We start from the raw sequence: 13431 nt of genomic DNA on the forward strand, positions 1-13431 counted from the left end.
CTCATTATAGCTGGATAAGAACACATCTTAGGGGATAATAAACTAGCATGTCAAGGTCAAGAAAAGACTTTAACAGAGCCACCAGATACATTTCATAAACCTTAACTTGAAACATCTTCGCTGATCTGTTTAGTATTGTCTGGTGGTACATCAAGGCACCGCAGTCACTTTCTATCGCTCTGATTAGCATGAATAATCAATAGGACACTTTCTCATCACTTTGTTGTCGTAACAGAGATAATGTAAGGCCAAACTGCAGTTCAAATACTTTACTTCCTATGCAGGCTAAAAACTTGTATAATCAGTTAAACCACAGTAGTTCTTCTTTTCATTACTGATCATGAATACCTGATGTCACTGCGCATTCACATTCAACCTGTAAATATGGCCGCATTTAATTAAAGTCTTTCACTTTCGTTGTCTCTTCCTCTCAGCACTCCCACATGGCTCATATATTCATTCATTGTTCCTGGTTTGTATCCAGACAAAATTCACAAAGCAAATGCTGGTGAATCTCATAATGATGCGAGCAAAAAAAAAAAAAAACACTTCCCATTTGAATGACACTGTTATCTGAAGCATATTATTGTACACCATGACTGCGAAATCCAATTTTTGCGCACTAACACCTGACTTCCTGACACACCTGGCATCTCTCGCAATAATGAGATGATAAAAGCCTCATGTATTTGTCAATAGCAACTGAGGTTTGGATACACTGTGTCTACAGCAGACACACAGCAACAGATTTTATGTGGATAACATTAGAACCAACCAAAAATTTGAAAAAAAAGAAAAAGAATGTGTTTACCACAACAAAGTCAAACATATGACCTTCAACCTGTATCAAATGAGCTCTTCAGATGGCACAAGCTATTAGGTTCCAGTTTTTGATGTGACAGTTGTCAGTAAAGAGGGATTTAGTCTGCACATTTCCTTTGAGTGCCCTTGCAGACCACGAGAACGGATAATAGATGTGTACACACTGGTCTGCACTGCAGTGTCAATGCCTCATACCACACTTAAAGGGCTACTTCACAGATTTTAATTCATCTTTGTATCAAGACAATTAGTGGAGTATATGTAGATGAACTGTGGTGAACTTCCCTCCAACCAGTGCCGAGATATCCTCCCACCCCTAGGCAAGACTCTTGTGAATGACATGCTTAACTTTATCAGGCGGAGTTTTGTTAGCTCTCAGGCTGCTGCTCAAACTACAGGCCATACGTTTTTGTATTGCCATCCATGCCGCCACCATATACTCAAAAAGTATGGAAGCAGATCAAGAGACGGACTTGCTCTGCAACAGTGCAGTTGTAGATTTTCTACCTCTTGAGCAAAAGCGAATGACACAATCCTTTTTCGCTTTTTCTCTGGTCATTTTGCACCAATTTCAAGAGAACTTGCGTTTCTCTGCTGCATAGACATCTAAGTTTTATGTGAGGACCCACTTTATATCGGTGAAACACTTCTTTAAGACAGCAAGGGAGCTTCACAGTTAAAAAAACGAAATAGCTGAATGTTATCAAAGGATTCAGACAGAAATAAAAAGAATCAATATGTGGGCATTTATCCATTTTATAAGTTTAGCTTTTTGATTAGGGCAGCAACTCAGGAGACAGCAAATGTGTCAGTAATGAAGCCAATTAAAACTTTTCATCAAAGTCTCAAAAGAGGCTTTGATACTCAGACAGATGACTTAAACTAGGAGTTGGATTTTATGAGCGAAAATTACCGTGCTTGTGTGTCTGACCTAAAAAGAGCAGGCAATTTATTTTTTCTGTCAATTGAACATTAAGAACGCAACAAACAATAAACATATGTCATCCCTATGGAGGTGATCCTCTGGGAGGCCGAGGCTAATTGCCTTTAGAGTTGTACCTCTCTGGGACAGATGTAATAGACTTGGGAATTTGTCCTCGAGACAAAAGCAAATGTGTCTGTGAAGCGAGTTTGTAATTGGCTATAGAAATGTTCCCTCTGTTTTATGCCCTTACACATCATCGTCAATCAAAAAGTCATAATGAGTGGAGGTCATCGGGATGTTAAGTCTTGCTTTTCAGCCTTAAGCCATTTTCTGAACCTTTTTGTGGCTTTCATTAACACTTATTAAAATATTTGAATAAACCATGATGAGAAAGATCTTACCTTTCAACCCTGAACCTTGAGAAAGACGTCTTAAAATACTGGTGATAAGATCGCACTCAAGATGAAATGGAATTTGTACTCAAAGCTACATAATATAATAATTGTAATAATTTTCACGGTTCACACATCATTTCTATAGCCCTGTCACACAAAGAATGTAGTTCAGCATAGAGGCATTGAATCTGTACAATTCAACAATACAGTCATGGTTTTATTATGCAAATGCATGGTGTCGTAGTTACAGATGCTTTATTTTAACCACATACTCCATCATGATTATTAATAAACTAACATTTGTGAATGCAAAAGAAGTCCCATACTTTTATATAACTACATTTCAAAATGCTTTGACTGCACCATCACAAATGAGCATTCATGTCTTTGCCCTTTTTCTTTTTTGTGGCATGCTATAATCTGCAAAATTTGTCTGTTGTTATTGCAATTTAGCCAAACAATTAGTAGAGAGGGTTGATACAGTGAGCACAATGCCAACATTGTTCATAGTGACACTTCTATTTAAATTACATAACAGTGATCAGAAGTGAAATATTTTCTTGCTTTGGTTTAATGTTGTTTTTAGTGTGGCTAAATGCTTACCATAGTGATAATAACTATAAATGGGTATATTCAGTTTTAAAGCACGTTGTAACACCTACATTAGTCTGCCTTGCACTCAAAGAAAAGATCTGGGGCTTTTTTCTTGTCCCAGATAGCCCTTTTAAATAACATGGAGAACAAAGAGTGGACAGGAGTGAATCCCCAAACCCCATGAAATCAAGATTTACACTGCCACAACTGTGGCTGAAATGTGTGAAAATCTATTTGTGATGGCAGATGTTTTAATTGTAGCGACCCACCACAAATAAATGAATGTGTCAAAAAACCCTGCACTTACTATGTGTCTCCAGGGGCCACACTGAGATCTGATTAAGATCCAATCTCTCTGTATAGACATGGACAATGATGCAGGCCAAAAAATACCATTACATCATGATATTGTGTGTATTTTCAGAGACAATATTGGGGTAAAATAAAACAATTTGATGCAAAGTTTTCTTTGTATTATAGTTTAGAGCCAGTCAGAGAGATTTAGAGGGCAACAGCAAGGTTGAGGATGAAACAGGCCTGCCTGATTGTAAAGACAGTGATCAACAGGAACTACACATCACAGACGAGGGAGACACCCCAGTAGTGTTAACATCAGACGAGAGAGGCTGCTGAGCGCTTTGACGGCTTGAGCATCGGGTGAAGAAAGCCGCTGCTGCCTCGCTGGTTTAGAACATTTACAGCCAATTTGGATTGAAATCACAGTTGCTTTTACACGTGTTCAATGTGGTCACAATGCATCCTGACCACTTCCACATGTGGATTGGCTTACTGGATCACAGTTGATCCTCAACGCATTTTGGGTGCAGTTGCACCTTTCTTTTTATGTGATCAAGCACTATCCAGCTGCAATCTGATCACCCAAAATGCATTTGAATCCAGGTGTAAAGGGGGCATGTGGCATTTGTAGAGAAGATGTGTACATACTCTTCGACAATACCGTAATTTTTGCATATAAACCCAATGGATCTCAAACATTATAGTGGCAACAAAATTGCAGCCTCTTATCAACAATAAGATTAATAAGACAATTATACCACATGTATTTACAGAACCCGATGGCATTTAATACAGTATATACTTTGACTGAAAACAACAGTCTCTCAGTGTCTCACTAAGTGAATATAGTAGAAACACAGTGTAGCATGACAGAAAAAAACATAAACAGGTGTGGTGAAGTGCTGCAGTCCCAGCGGGCCCTCAGGGGTTGCTCTGAGGAGCACTAACAGTGTTTGTGGTTACTGCTCCACTGGACATCTCATATGGTCATCCCCATAACTGCGATATTTTCCAGCTTTTTGAATGTAAACAGCAATTGTTTACAATAAGAACTCATTTTCACAGAGTTTGACATGGTGCATGAAGTAAACTAGTGGTCTGAGAAAATCATTTTCATGAATTTTATCTAAGATAGAACACAACCAGAAGCCTATAGAGCTCATTTATTAAACTGTTTATTTTGGGTCCGTTTAAATCTCTTCCTTACGTCTTGAATAAACAAAGCCAGCAGGCTAATGCTATGTAAAAGTGCATTTTTTTAATAATGAAGAGTGTTCCTAACACAAAAATTTAATCTATAGTAACTTTCAAGCTTAATCAATGTTTTTTTAATGCACAAAATAAAATAAAAAAATAAATAGAGTTGATTACATAAGTCACTGTACACAGAACACTGTAAGTGAGCCAATTAGAAAATGGATAAGAATTTACTAGATATTTATTGGAAATAGTTTTTGTTCTTTTTCCTTCTTCCAGGAGTGTGATGTAATTTCTGTTGAGGGTGCTGGCTCTCAATTGGGCACTAAGACATTATTTTTTTTGTATTAGCCCTCTTCCAGGCACATATGCTGACTTGGCTTGAGTCCAGCGCAGCAGGGATTTGCATTGCTACACAATGGGGCTATTTGAAGGTGCGTTTTTAACGGATGTTGTACTTGTCTTGAATCAATGCCATTTAAAGGTAATGCCCTCTTTTGCTCTGTTTATTGTAGCACCATGCAACACTGCACCCCAAGCGCTTAACATTCTGTTTTCTTTGCCTTTTTATAGACAAAGTTGAAACATGTCTTATGTCTTGTCTGGCAGTAAGTAGCCTAGGTTGTGAAAACATGTCGCTGAAGCATCCCTGAATGACGACAATGCACATCGGACGTCATCACACTCTGCTTGGAGGGGGTTGGGCGTGCTTTGCCTGGTGATGGTCCATTTGGGATGCAACTTGGCACAAGTCTGTATTTAAACTGTCATGGAAATACAAATCTGTGTGGCGTGGTTTGGCTCTACATGTGAGAATGTGTCAATGAAAAAACCCTCCATGGTCCTGGTACACAGGCAACATGTGCAGCTCATTGTTTTTAATTAGCCTTTCCTTTTTAGTCTGTTACTACCAGTTTTAGTTCTGCCACTGCTATGTTTTACAGGGACAGTTCACCCCCAAATCACAACACTTTTCCTCTTACTTGTGGTGCTGTTAATCAGTCTAGATTGTTTTGGTGAGAGATGCTGAATGTTCTTTCTAGAATTCGTAATCTGGTTACCCAAGATAATCCAAACCTGCAGTTTTATGTGGGAAATATTTTCTTTCTACTGAACTGCACCCGCCAGCCCTTTCACCACACAGAAGGAAGTGTGTATCTACTGCTAACTCACCTAGCACCACAGAGCTAGCTAACAGCAAAGCTCAGCTGAGAAGGACGCCATTACTCTTTACATCTTGTCACAAGCATGAGTCTCTTGTCCATGAGGAGATACAGCTTTTACTTTTGCGCAGTGATACAGTTGGTGGAAAATAGTTCCTACATGAAACTGCTCACATCAAGGTCTGGACTATCTTGAGGAACCAGGTCATGATTTCTGGAAAGTTACTGTTGATGTTTTTTTTTTTTTGGCATTTTTAGCACCACAATCTGAGTGACATCTAGTTCTATTATATTAGAGAGAAGTCAGACATCTCTACGGCCGATATCTCCAACACTCAGATACTCAGACCAAAACTATTTAGACTGATAAATAGCACTACAGGTAAGGTGGAAGATGTATGTTTTTAATTTTGGGGTCAACTGTCCCTATAATGACTGCTTGTGTTGCCAATAACTTAATGCCAATTCCTCAAACTAGAGGCCCAAGTCATTTGCAAAGCACCAGGTTATATTGGGACAAAGCTGCTCGCAGATTGTCACAACTGAACGTGTCCCAGTTGTGCTGGCGAGCTTCATACAGAGCTCACAGCTCAAAGATGACTACTCAACTGCAGTGAGGCGCAGTTATTAAATACTTGCCAATAATCTGCCTCCAAAAAACATCTGCAGACAAAAGCATTGTTTCAGTGGTACAGCCAGATAATGGAAGACAGGGAGCCAAAAACATGACTTTGAACAAACTAGTGAAAACTAGCTGGGTGCTTGTTTCAAGCATGCCACTTAATTCCTGTGAAGCAGCTCATAAAGCAAAAACACATCAATAGTTCATTCATAACTCCTCCCAAAGAAAGCTAATGACAGTATTAAACATGTGACAACAGCATAGATAATTAGTCATGGCCTTTTTTGATAATTCAAAAAAAAAATGGACTGAAACTCCAGATTTTGTTATGGCTACTAAAAACATAGACACAAGCTGTGTACTCTGTGGCAAGAGGTGCTGGCAACTGAGAATGCAAATGTCAGAAACATGTTTGTGGTAGTAACTGCACACTCAGCCCATAAAATATTTATGATCAAGAATCTTTAATTAATAGTGGCACAAGCAATGCATTTTGCTCAGCACTTCATTAGGCTCATGAAAACATATAACAAACCGAAGACCTAAAGCCCCTGTGTGGATTTGAAAATGATTGACTTAAGCAGCTCCTATTGGTAAAAAAAAAAAAAGAGGATAAAATCCAATACACTCTAGTACGGCCTCTGCCAACCTCCAGTTTTCACTAGGGTTATCTCATATTCTATAAATAAAAGCTTGTGTCATAAAACATTTTTGTAATCACAAAGTTATATATATATAGGGGTTTTAACTAAGCCAGCTCAGCAGCTCACACATCAGTCAGCGGTTTTGTCCACGTGTATGAACAGGCAAGATTATATCCGACATAACATAAATGTATTAAAATACAGAAATTACCGTCTGTCCCATTTCATTTACCTCCTCATTTATATCATTCATTCACGATTAACTTATCCTGGTACTTCACACAGTACCCTGAAGGCAGCATAACACTCATTTGTTGGTTCATATTTATGCTAAACACAGTCAGTCTGTAATCATTTCTGCACAAAAAAAATGCTACTTCGCAAAGTTAAATTGGCTCAGGGAGAATGACGTACTCTTGAGATGTGGTGAACTTAAGCCTGCCAGTCCACCAGGAGCACTCCCACCTCTCCAGATGGCCGGTCCCCCTCCCCTCAGCCCTCTGAGGACCTTCCCCCTCACATTAACTCTGACTGATGCGACGCAACAATTAGCCTCCACACACACATAGCCTCAGCTGCTGAAGTTACATTCACTGGCTGGGTGGAAAGAAAAAAGATGAAAACTGGACTCGAGCTTCCTGACATTAGGCTCAACAAACAACATGTCTGTCAGATGTGTCCCCCACACAGTAAAAACACAAGGCAAAACCAACATGTAACGGCACATCCATATTTATATACCATATATAAGCAAGAAAAGCAACACAGGTACGCTCATCAGAAATATTCAGTTAACAATCTATGTATTTTATAAAAAAAACAAAAACTTAATTTCAGAAATGAATAGTCCCAATTTCTGTCCCAATATTCACCATACACAACTTATTCTAATCAAACAAGTATTAAAACAAAACAAGAAGAGATCAGTCTGACTAAGCACGCGCAAACAAACATACAAACACACACACACACACACACACACACACACACACACACACACACACTCTTTACAGAACAAAGAAAGACATCAATACAGAAAACAAAGTCACAGTATCAAAGGCAACCTACGCATCTTGTATCCTGTCCTACTGTGCTCGTTTCCCTCTCTGTTCTACCATCTCATATCCCTTGAATATGTTGTTTTCAAAAATGTAATTAAAAAATCAACATTTTGGCTGAAACAATTAGCCAATCACTTAATTAGTTTGCTAGGAGAAAAATATTGATCAGCAATTTAGTTTATCTTCTAATCACTTAAGTAAATGATCACAACAATTCCACAAATTCTCTCTTTTTTTCTAGATTCTCAAATGTGAGTATTATCTGACCTTCTTTGTTTTATATTACTGTAATTGTGAAATTTCGATTTTTGCTGTTGTCTGGCATTACAAACAAATGGATCACCCTCGGGTTGGTTTGCTGTGGTATAGGTCATAAACCCCGCCCCCTCCATGTTAGAAAATGGGACACTGGCCAAACTAAAAACTCATAGTAAAAATATAAGTAGTTCATGTCAAACTGTATGATTGGCAGTTGTGTGTGCCAATTGTATGCTCATAATTAATGGTGCTGCTCTTGATTTGTTGCACAGGTGAATAGGCGGGAGCTTGATACTTTTAAAGATCACTACTGCGCAGACTCTGCCTCCATATGATGTCACCAGTGAAAGATGGCTGCAGCTGTATCGGGGAAATCTTCGCTTCTTTTTGTGCAGTGCAGGTAAGTGGACACACGCCGTATATCTTTATATACAGTCTGTGCTATAGATTTTATCAATTTGTCAGATAAAATGACCGAATCAATAAGAATTAATGGCTGTCTGTCTGGTTCAGATTTGCCTTATGAGCACTCTGTATTTGCCTTAAGATAAACATTTGGAGGAATTCTCATAAAATGGCAACAGTCTTGCACATTTACTTAAGTACAATTCTGGGGTACTTGTACTTCATTTGAGTGTTTTGTCTTACACTTCTATTCCACCACATCTCTGAGAGAGAAATATTCTACCACTCCATTTATTACTCAGCCATGGGGCTGGATAATATGGCCTAAAGGTAAAAAAAAAAAGGTCAGATTTTTTTTCGCACCACACCTGATTTACAATTTTTACTAGATTTTTTAACTGTATACACGGGCAACATATCTTTGGCAGTGTGATATGCTGCACCATCTGTAAGGTCTTTCCACCAAGATCCCATCTTCTCATGTGGGATACCGCTAATGGAAAATGATTCCGCTAATGTGACCTGATGTTTAGAGCTGCCACTGTCTTGGGCTGTTCGCAGTCTCTCTGTTTGATATGCTGAAATATATCAGTTGTGCTGCAGTTTTTAGTTGCCACTAGGGCTGGGGCATATGGCCTCAGAATCAGACTTGCTTTATTCATCAAATGTACACATTACTAAGGAATTTGACTTGGTGATGATCAAATAGTTAAAAATAGGTCAGAAAAAAGCAACAATAAATAAATAGGTTCATACCAACATATCTCAACATATTCCTTTAAAAAAAAAAGGGCAAAGAAGAAGCTGCATGGCACTAAAAGGAAAGAATCATACTGATTAACTATAGATTACTAATCAGTAGATAAAGTGTAAGTGTGAGGTGGAGCATACAGTATGAATGCAGTACAGTCTAGTGTTTATGATGGACTGTTAAGGAGAGTTATGCTGTTTTGGAAAAAAAATGTTAAGGTGTCTGGTGGTCCTGGTGCTGACCGAGCAGAACCTGCGGCCCAAAGAAAGCTGACTAAATAATAAGTGTGCCAGGTGGGATGAGTGGGAACAGTTAGTGTTATATAATAAAACTAAAGCATTGCTTTTATGAAATTACAGTAAAATGATAAAGTGAATGAACTAAATCAGGAACCATTGATGTTTAATTCTGAAGCACCTGGGCTGGAAGTGTTGATGTTTTTGCTGTGAACTTGAAGCTATCGGTCAACAGTTGGTTGGATGTGGATGTTATCATCTGCCCCGAGTTGCCACAGACTTAAGACACTTTGCAGCAGACAGTGTTTTGCTCAAGGTCAGACACTGCAAAACCGAACCACTTCCAGATGACTGAGGTGAAAGTGGCTAATTTGGAAATGAACTTGTCACTTTTATTAGTGCATGCTGCCATATTGATATTTTACCTGTTTGAAAAGAAGCTGCAGGGGGCATTGTTGTGAAATACAGGAGCTGGGAAGTGGTTTCATAGATTAAATATAATAATATAGCTTAAATCCCAACATTAAATGCTGTTTACACTTATAGTACTTTTACTTTTGACACTTGGTTGGTTTTTTTTTTTACATGTATTTAGTAAGTATGAATTCAAGAATTTTTACAGTATATTGAGAAAGAAAGAACACCTACCGAAAAAGGTAAATGCAAAAGTAACCGCATAACCATTGCAAGCACTGGGCCACATAAAACAGTATTACAGGCCATATTATTTAAATTCCATTTTGCACACGTCACAAGAGCATGTGGCAATTTGTTGATTTACCCAAGACAGCTGATAGAACATCAAAGAGGTCAAATTCTCTCCGTAAGTACATTAGCCAAGAAAATGTGACATGGAAATGTGTTTAATATGACAAGGTTAACACTCATATGGGAAATAAAGAAGGCTCAGCTGTTACACACAGCACACACGGTATTCGGTACATATGGGTTTAAAAAATATTGCAAATTAGCATTCAACCTTTGACCCGTCTTTGCTCAGCATTTGAAGTGATGATTTAAATACTTCAAAGTCCTTTCATAGTGAAGTGTTTACATTATTCTGTCAACCCGCTGTATATCGCGAGGCAATTTCCAAGATCTCATTAACTCATTTACAGTGCAGAATATCAAGGGCACAGCAGAGGGCTTCCTCTAGCTATGGTATTGATCTATATGTAAGCAGAGACAACATTAAATGAATGTAGTGAGGCAGTAATCTGTGTGGCAATGACTATGTCCTGAGCAGCAGAGGTGATTTGTATTCCAATATCACACATTTTATTCCCATAGACAGTTTACAGGGGTTCATATTTCTCAAAGGCTTGTTCAATGTAGGTACTAGAAAGCATCGGGTTCAGACCTGGCAAAGATGTGGTGCAACTGATTACACTGAAAATGATCTATACGTTTATCTATAGGTTTAAAAGAAAGCTTACAGTCTCATCAGCGCCCTTATTTATATTGGCACACGTGCTTTTCCAAACACGTTACTCAGGCCACAGAAAGAAACTATCACATGGACCTAACTTTGCCATTTTATCATTAATTCATCTGCAGGCACCCATTTTCTGTAATGTTCCCTTTTAGCTTATCACATCATGTATTCTGCTGGAGTGAAGCCATGTCATTACCATTGTTACCAAAGAGTAATACCAACCTGCAATGTAACCTTTTCACGGCTCAGTCATTATATATTTAAACTCGAGCTGAAGCTGAACTTTAAGTATTTTCAGCGTACATGCTGTATCTTCCTCAGTAACTACAAAACACTCAAGAAACACCTTTATCTGAAAAATGAAGTTATTTGAACTTCAAGTTTTTCCCACTGAGTGATATTTTCTTATATGTTTCCAACATTATTATTAGGTCATTATATATATTCTTGAAACAACACTGTAATCTGCATTTTCCTTTACATGCATTAATAAGAGCACACTTGACATTAAATAACAGGTGCTGTGGAGTAGGAGTTGAGTGGTTGTTGACAAGAACATTTACAGTTGGTTGTCCTGTAAGATAATACAGCACCAATTTAAAAAGGCTAACTTGTATCTGAATTGTAAACAGGTTTGGCTAGAAAACAAAAGTACTGCAAATATAATAGGGTTGGGCTGGGATAAAAACTTTTGAACCAATTTGATATTAAGCCAGACACTGGATCGTACCAGTGTACAGAATTTTATCACGAGGTGTTGCACTTGACTCAGCAGCTGCTCTTGATAGGCACATAATGAGACTCGGCTCTGTTACAACCAGCGCTAATGGCGAAACAACAATGCCCGCCCATTCTGTGTTTGTACATTTTATAGAAAACAATGAGGCAGAATAACAGCATGTCATTCCGGCCTTGACCAGGCTGTGTGTCATGGGCTTCAGAGAGCTGTCTTGTCTCGTCACCCTGGAAAACAGTTACTTTTTAGTAAACAAAGACAACATTTACCATGAACATGCCCCCCACCACCACCCTGGGCTTGGCAGCAAATTGTTTTTTTTTGCAAGATTGTTGCTATATAGAGTGGCCCTGCATAAAAAAGCTGGTCATCAAAATTTGCATCTAGATGGTGAATATAGCAAACCATTACATATTAAAATATTTCCCCAGGGAGGTGGTGGAGACTAAAACAGAGCTACAAGGAGCATAAATATAGAACTCACATTTTCATGAGGTAAAAAACATGACTTAAGATAAATGCTAATTTTGCTCTCTGTCTGCTGGCCGTGTAATAGAAAAGTGTTTGCAACTTTACAAGATGATAATATGTAATTTTTACAGCTTGTTGCTCTGCTCCCATGTGGCCCCAAACTCTATTATTGTAGGGTTAAGTATAATTGGTTAAAAGCATAAACATGAAGCTAAATGGCAGAAGTGTCATTTCTAACTTTGAAATGTTTCCTTGCATATGTGTCACGACTTTGTAAGACCTTGGCATTTGCCTCCTTGTCTCTTCTGGGTTGTGTCTGCGAGAGTGGATGTGGATACGAAAAGCAAATGTGTTTGGTGAAGGATATTACCAACACAATTTTAGGGTCTCCTCCTAATATCTTATAATTTAAGCATCCAAGTATAATCCAATCCACTAAGCAGCACTTATTTAATTAAAGGTTCAATTAATTGATAATTTATTATAGAAATTTTGCTGCAGGCTACCCCTGTTGTGTTTTGATATCCAGAGGAATAGCAATACGTTTGCCTTTGAATAATACTGTAGTTTGTATTGAAATTGTAAACATTTAAGAGTTTTAGAGAAAAGTTTTATTCCTTGATCCTCTTTGCAAACCTACTTATTCCTGATCAGGCTGACAGTGATGCTGTCCTAGCATGCACCGAACAGAAGGCAGGAAAGCAGTCTGGAACGTCTGGCTGTGACACAGCAGTGCTTACCAATGAGCCATCATGCTGTCCTAAGAAAATCCTTCAATTTCTTTGATACTGTCTATTATAGAGCACCCCCCTGCCTGCCTGGTCACCTAAGTGCACAAATCTTCTCTTCTTACCAGTGAAACATTTTAAATACATGCAAAGAAAAAAACAAACAAACCTTTTTTGACATATGATTGCAGATGATGGTGTATGAGGTCAGTAGTGCAAAATAGTATCAGCATATTTTGACCACTGAGACTGGGCACACTACAGCAACCCAATATAAGGGATTGACTCTCCTCCTTTTAAAAACCCATGGAGAATATCACTTGTGTGCCTAAGGTACTTCACAGAAAGATAAAACAAGAAAACACTCTACTCGTAGGGTTAAAGGTACCCCATGTTTTCTTTTCAACCGAGTTTTGTTTATATTCTGTTGTTCTCACTAGGACAAAACGTATGTGTCCTTAAGGTGAAACAAACATATCCAGAAAACATTTTCATAGCCTTTTTTAATGTTTTTAAACCTGCATTGTTACACTCCATGTTGGGTTGAGAAAAAATAATTAAAATTTTCCAATTGGTCGCCTTCAGCCCAACAACAGGCAATTGCTAATATTTGTGCAGGCGTATGTGTATGCTGGAAGATGTATTTCAGTGATGGGCTCCCTATGTTCCACAAGCTCTATTCGGGTTTTTG

The 13431-nt window shown here is 38.3% G+C and overlaps 1 long non-coding RNA gene across 1 annotated transcript in view; it reads left to right on the forward strand.

Annotated features, from left to right (window-relative positions):
- LOC148188950 (uncharacterized) overlaps positions 1-13431 on the forward strand; it is a 274361-nt gene that overhangs the window by 150287 nt on the left and 110643 nt on the right. The window contains exon 3 of the long non-coding RNA XR_015777139.1: positions 8251-8378. This is a non-coding gene — a long non-coding RNA (uncharacterized LOC148188950). The remainder of the gene's footprint in view (positions 1-8250; positions 8379-13431) is intronic.

The sequence above is a fragment of the Plectropomus leopardus genome, chromosome 8 (assembly GCF_026936395.1).
Source record: "Plectropomus leopardus strain MGB_pleo_1.0 chromosome 8, ASM2693639v1, whole genome shotgun sequence".
In the NCBI taxonomy this organism is placed as follows: Eukaryota; Metazoa; Chordata; class Actinopteri; order Perciformes; family Serranidae; genus Plectropomus; species Plectropomus leopardus.